Source organism: Salvelinus fontinalis, unplaced genomic scaffold (assembly GCF_029448725.1).
Source record: "Salvelinus fontinalis isolate EN_2023a unplaced genomic scaffold, ASM2944872v1 scaffold_0661, whole genome shotgun sequence".
In the NCBI taxonomy this organism is placed as follows: Eukaryota; Metazoa; Chordata; class Actinopteri; order Salmoniformes; family Salmonidae; genus Salvelinus; species Salvelinus fontinalis.
The window spans coordinates 53,473-59,730 of NW_026600870.1; positions in this window are offsets into that span (position 1 = coordinate 53,473).

Consider the following 6,258-nt stretch of genomic DNA (forward strand, 5'->3'; position numbering starts at 1 on the left):
CAGAGGGAACTGTTGCAAATGCAATTAGAGATAGAGCGATTGAGAAATGCTAATAGACCGGAAAGACTACCACAGTTTGATGTTTCACAGAATCTTCGTTTGTTGCCTAAATTTGATGAGTCAGATCCAGACACATACTTTACTTTATTTGAGCGTATTGCGGAAGCTAGAGCTTGGTCAGATTTGGACATGACTATGTTGTTGCAATGTGTACTTACAGGTAAAGCACGTGAGGCTTTTGCAGCACTGAGTGTAGCTGACAGTAAAGTTTATGCTAAAGTTAAATCAGCAGTTCTGAAGGTCTACGAGCTTGTGCCAGAGGCATATCGTCAACGTTTTCGTTACAGGAAAAAGTTAGATTCACAAACCTATTCTGAGTTTGTTTGTGATTTGACTTCTGCATTTAATCGTTGGTGTACAGCTTCTGAAGTTAGTACTTTTGAGGGTCTGTCTAATTTGATTGTGTTAGAACAGTTCAAAAATTCTGTGTCTGACCAGGTTGCTACATACATGAATGAATGTAAAGTTAAGTCTCCAAGTGATGCAGCCATCCTTGGAGATGAGTACAGGCTAACACATAAAAGCCATTTTGAGTCAAACAGTGACATGTACCATAAAAATAACTTTACTCCTAGGAATAGGAGGTCACCTTTTTTTGGAGATTTTTTTAAAAGGCCTGGGCAGAAGTTTAAGTCTGGAGGACTTAAAGGACCGGTTAATGCTAATACCTGTCGCTACTGTTTAGTTGAAGGACATTGGAAGAAAAATTGTCCTCTGCTTAAATCAAAACAGTCAGTTCAAGTTAAACCTGTTGTGATGGCAAGTCCTGTTACAGCCTCTGACCACCAGGGTGAGCTGTTTCAGCCACTAGTTGAGTTTGATTCTCAGTTTTCCCGCTGTGATTTTTCAGCCTTTATTTCAGATGGTGTAGTGTCCCTGGTAGATGGCAACCAGAATGTTAAAATCAAGATCCTAAGAGACACTGGAGCTTTAGATTCTTTTATTCTGTAATCTGTTTTGCCGTTCTCTAAAGAGTCTGATACTGGCCGTTGTGTAATGGTATGTGGTATGGGTTTAGTTCCATTCTCTTGTCCTTTACATGAAGTTACCCTAAAATGTGGTCTGGTAGAGGGTGATGTAGATGTTGGGGTTAGACCCCAGTTGCCAGTAGAGGGAGTCCACATGATTTTGGGGAATGACTTGGCAGGTAGTAAGGTGTGGGCAGATGGCAAATTAAACATCTGTAAGAAGCAACCTTCAGTGTCCCCTGCAAGGGAATCTCCGGATCAGAACTGTGTGTCTCCTGAGGTATTTCCAGTTTGTGCGGTTACCCGCGCAGCCTCTCGTAAGAAGATTGAGAGTAAGCCAGAAAGTCTTGAGTTGCCAGTCAAACTCCAGACAGAACAGTTGACTAGTTCTAGAGATTCATTGATGGCTGAGCAAAAAGCCGATACTAATTTGACTGATCTGTTTGATAAAGTGGTTCCTGATTCAGTGGTGAGGAATAGTGCTCAGTGTTATTTTCTTCTTGATGGGCTGTTGGTCAGGAAATGGGTTCCACACTATGATCAGGGTCTAGGAGAACCAGTCTTTCAAATAGTTGTACCTACTACTTTGCGAAATAAAGTGTTGCAAACTTCACATGGTGATGTGGCAGGTCATATGGGTGTTCGTAAAACGTATGATCGTATACTTCGTAATTTTTTCTGGCCACGTTTAAAGCGGGATGTATCTCAGTTTATTAAAACTTGTCATACGTGTCAGTGTACAAGTAAGCCAAACCAGGTCTTACAAGGTCGGTTGAAAAACTCTCAGACTTTGCAAAACCTTGGGGTTTTGGTAGATCATTTAGACTCTGAGAAACGTGATGAATTGGTAGCTCTTATTAGAAACTACCCTGTTTTGTTTTCTGACTCTCCATCGCAAACCCACTTAATTGAACATGATATAGACATCGGAGATGCTAAGCCTATCAAACAGAGATTTTATCGTGTGTCTGAGGAGAAGAGATTGAAACTGGAAACAGAGGTGCAGTATATGTTGGACAATGGTATTGCGGAGCCATGTTGTTCAAATTGGGCTTCACCCTGTCTATTGGTCAAAAAGTCTGATTCTACTTTCAGACCTTGCACTGATTATAGAAAAGTTAACAATGTTACTAAAGCAGACCTTTACCCTCTTCCTAGGATGGAGGACTGTATTGATCAAGTTGGGTTAGCAAATTTGATATTTTAAAGGGATATTGGCAAGTACCCCTTACCAAAAGAGCTTGTGAGATTGCTGCCTTTATAACTCCATCTGGTTTGTTCTCTTATAAAGTGATGCCTTTCGCCTTGCGGAATGCTCCAGCCACCTTCCAGAGGCTAATGAATCGGGTGGTCTCAGGTCTGGAAGGGTGTGCCGTGTATTTGGACGACGTGGTCGTCTACTCAGACTCCTGGGAGGAGCATGTTCGGAGAGTGCAAGGCCTGTTTGAAAGACTGGTGTGGGCCAGGTTTACTATTAATTTGGCAAAATGTGAGTTTGCCAAAGCTACAGTCACATACCTAGGCAAGGTTGTGGGTCAGGGATTTGTCTGTCCCGTGGAAGCCAAGGTTCAGGCTGTGAGGCAGTTCCCACAGCCCTCTACAAAGAAAGAACTGATGCGCTTCCTGGGAATGGCGGGGTACTACCGTGCTTTTTGTAAACTTTTCGGTAGTAGTGTCCCCACTGACCAATCTGTTGAAGGCCAAGGCTGAATTTATCTGGTCCACCCAGTGTCAAGAGGCATTTGATGCAGTTAAGACTCTTTTGTGTTTGGCACCTGTGTTGGCAGCACCAAATTTTGGGAAACCTTTCAAATTGCAGGTAGACGCCAGTCAAATCGGTGCTGGGGCTGTGCTTCTCCAGGAGAATGACGACAAGGTTGAGTGTCCAGTCAGTTTCTTCTCCCGAAAATTTAATAAGTATCAGAAAAACTATTCTGTAATTGAAAAGGAGGCTTTAGGTCTCATTTGGGCTTTACAGCACTTCGAGGTCTATGTTGGTTCTGGTTTGACCCCTTTAACTGTGTTCACTGACCACAACCCACTTGTTTTTCTGAGGTCCCTGCAAAATCCCAACCAGCGCCTGATGCGTTGGGCTTTGTTCTTGCAACCATTCAACCTTGATATTAGGCACATTAGTGGTAAGGATAATATCATTGCTGATGCTCTGTCCCGTGCTCCTTTAACCTAGCTTGTATCTTTTCTCTGCTGACCCCTACGGGCTGTCTGCGCCTCTTTCCTCTTAAATTGCTCCTCAGGTACCAAGGCTGCTGAGTTTGAGGGGCGGACAGTCAGCTGGGGGACACGGGGCTACTGCTAGGAGCCGGGATTGTTTTTTTTTTTTTGTTTATTTGGTTTTTGGGGAAATTTGAATTATTTGGAATATGTTGGAGGAAGTTGGGTTGAGGGTGGGACCCTCATTTTAAGGAGGGGGGTGTCACGGCTCCTCCTCTGCAGTGCAGGGGGCGGTTCCTCCTGCAGGCAGAGGAGGGTCGTTAAGTGATTGGAGCCACCTGGGCTCAGGGTATAAAACTGCTTACTAATCACCTCTCCCTTGCTTGCTCCCTCTCTGCTCCTCCAGGTATGCTCATGATTTGTTTGTTCCTTTGTAGTTTTGCATAGTTTTCACTCAGTCATGTTCACACACACATATTCACGCATCCATGCACTTTACATACACTTTACATTATGATACATCCACACCTCATTCCTTTTTCTTAGTTTAAGTTAATAGTTTGTTTAATAATAAAGAACACTTTTAAATTGGCCTATACCTGTTGTTCGTGTCCCCTCATTTTTGTCACAGGCTATGAGCAAGGAAGGGCCGGAAGTATACAGAATGGTGTCGTCTGCATAGAGGTGGATCAGGGAATCGCCCGCAGTAAGAGCAACATCATTGATGTATACAGAGAAAAGAGTCGGCCCGAGAATTGAACCCTGTGGTACCCCCATAGAGACTGCCAGAGGACCGGACAACATGCCCTCCGATTTGACACACTGAACTCTGTCTGCAAAGTAGTTGGTGAACCAGGCAAGGCAGTCATTAGAAAAACCGAGGCTACTGAGTCTGCCGATAAGAATATGGTGATTGACAGAGTCGATGGGGCTGTTGGCCAAGGTTGGAGTCGCCAGGAGGAAGGCATGGCCAGCCATTGAGAAATGTTTGTTGAAGTTTTCGATTATCACGGACTTATCAGTGGTGACCGTGTTACCTAGCCTCAGTGAAGTGGGCAGCTGGGAGGAGGTGCTCTTGTTTTCCATGGACTTTACAGTATCCCAGAACTTTTTTGGAGTTACAATACAATATCAAATGTATCTAGCTAGCTACAATATTTGACACCTGTCTTATTTGCCTGCACTTTCAGCAACGCGGTTCTAATTATATACACTAGCGTTGCTTTCAATTGTATTGAGACAAAATATCTTAAAGGATCATATTATTATAACAGACTTTCCAAACGTGTAGACCCACTTCCTCTCTGCTGACCTCATGCCAAAATAAAAGTCCTGCACATGCACAATATGTAGACAAAAAAGGAATAACTTGTGGGGGACTTTTATTTTGACATTAAGTAAGCAGAGAGGAAGTGAGTCTACAACATACCCACGTTTGGTAAGTGTGTTTAATAATACGATATTTTAGATATTTTGTCTCAAATTCCCCAGCCATAATGACCAATCGTCCTGCCCAGTAGGTTCAAATGCAATTGTATTTAACTGCTGGCTTCCCACGGAAAGTTTTTGTGCAATCCAATACAATTGAAAGCAATGCTACTGAATGTAAATACTACACCCGCGTTGATAAAAGCACCTACCCTAACCCCTACCTTAACTAAATATCAATGCAACATGTAAAGTGTTGGTCCCATGTTTCATGAACTTAAATAAAAGATCCCCGAAATGTTCCATATGCACAAAAAAGCTTATTTCTCTCAAATGTTGTGCATAAATTATTTTACATCCCTGTTAGTGAGCATTTATTCTTTGCTAAGATAATCCATCCACCTGACAGCTGTGGTGGAGACAATAAAAGGCCACTCTAAAATGTGCAGTTTTGTCACACAACACAATGCCACAATTGCCATGCTGACTGCAGGAATGTCCACCAGAGCTGTTGCCAGAGAATTGAATGTTAATTTCTCTACCATAAGCCGCCTCCAACGTTGTTTTAGAGAATGTGGCAGTACGTCCAACCGGCCTCACAACCCGCAGACCACGTGTAACCACGTCAGCCCAAGACCTCCATATTCGTCTTCACCTACGGGATCGTCTGAGAACAGCCACCCGGATGAAACTGTGGGTTTGCACAACTAAAGGATTTATGCACAAACTGTCAGAAATTGTCTCAGGGAAGCTCATCTGCGTGATCATCGTCCTCACCAGGGTCTTGGCCAGTGGAGGCTGCTGAGGGGAGGACGGCTCATAATAATGGCTGGAACGGAGCAAATGGAATGGGAACATGTGTTCGATGTATTTGATACCATTCCACCTATTCCGCTCCAGCCATTACCACGAGCCTGTTCGCCACAATTAAGGTGCCATCAACCTCCTGTGGTCTTGACCTGACTGCAGTCAGTGGGCAAATGCTTACCTTCGATGGATGAATCCCGGTTTCAACTGTACCGTACAGGTGGCAGAGAGCGTCTATGACGTCGTGTGGGCGAGCGGTTTGCCGATGTCAACGTTGTGAACAGAGTGCCCCATGGTGGGGTTATGGTATGGGCAGGCATAAGCTACGGACAACAAACACAATTTCATTTTATCAATGGCAATTTGAATGCACAGAGATGCCATAACGAGCTCCTGAGGCCCATTATCGTGCCATTCATCCGCCGCCATCACCTCATGTTTCAGCATGATAATGCACAGCCCCATGTCGTAAGGATCTGTATATAATTCCTGGAAGATGAAAATGTCCCAGTTTTACCGTGGCCTAAATACTCACCTGACATGTCAACCATTGAGCATGTTTGGGATGCTCTGGATCGACGTGTACAACAGTGTGTTCCAGTTCCCGCCAATATCCAGCAACTTCGCACAGCCATTGAAGAGGAGTGGGAAAACATTCCACAGGCTACAATCAACAACCTAGCCAACTATGCAAAGGGAATGTGTCACGCTGCATGAGGCAAATGGTGGTGTCATCAGATACCGACTGGTTTTCTGATCCACGCCCCTACCTTTTTTTAAAGGTATCTTTGACCAACAGATGCATATCTGTATTACCAGTCAT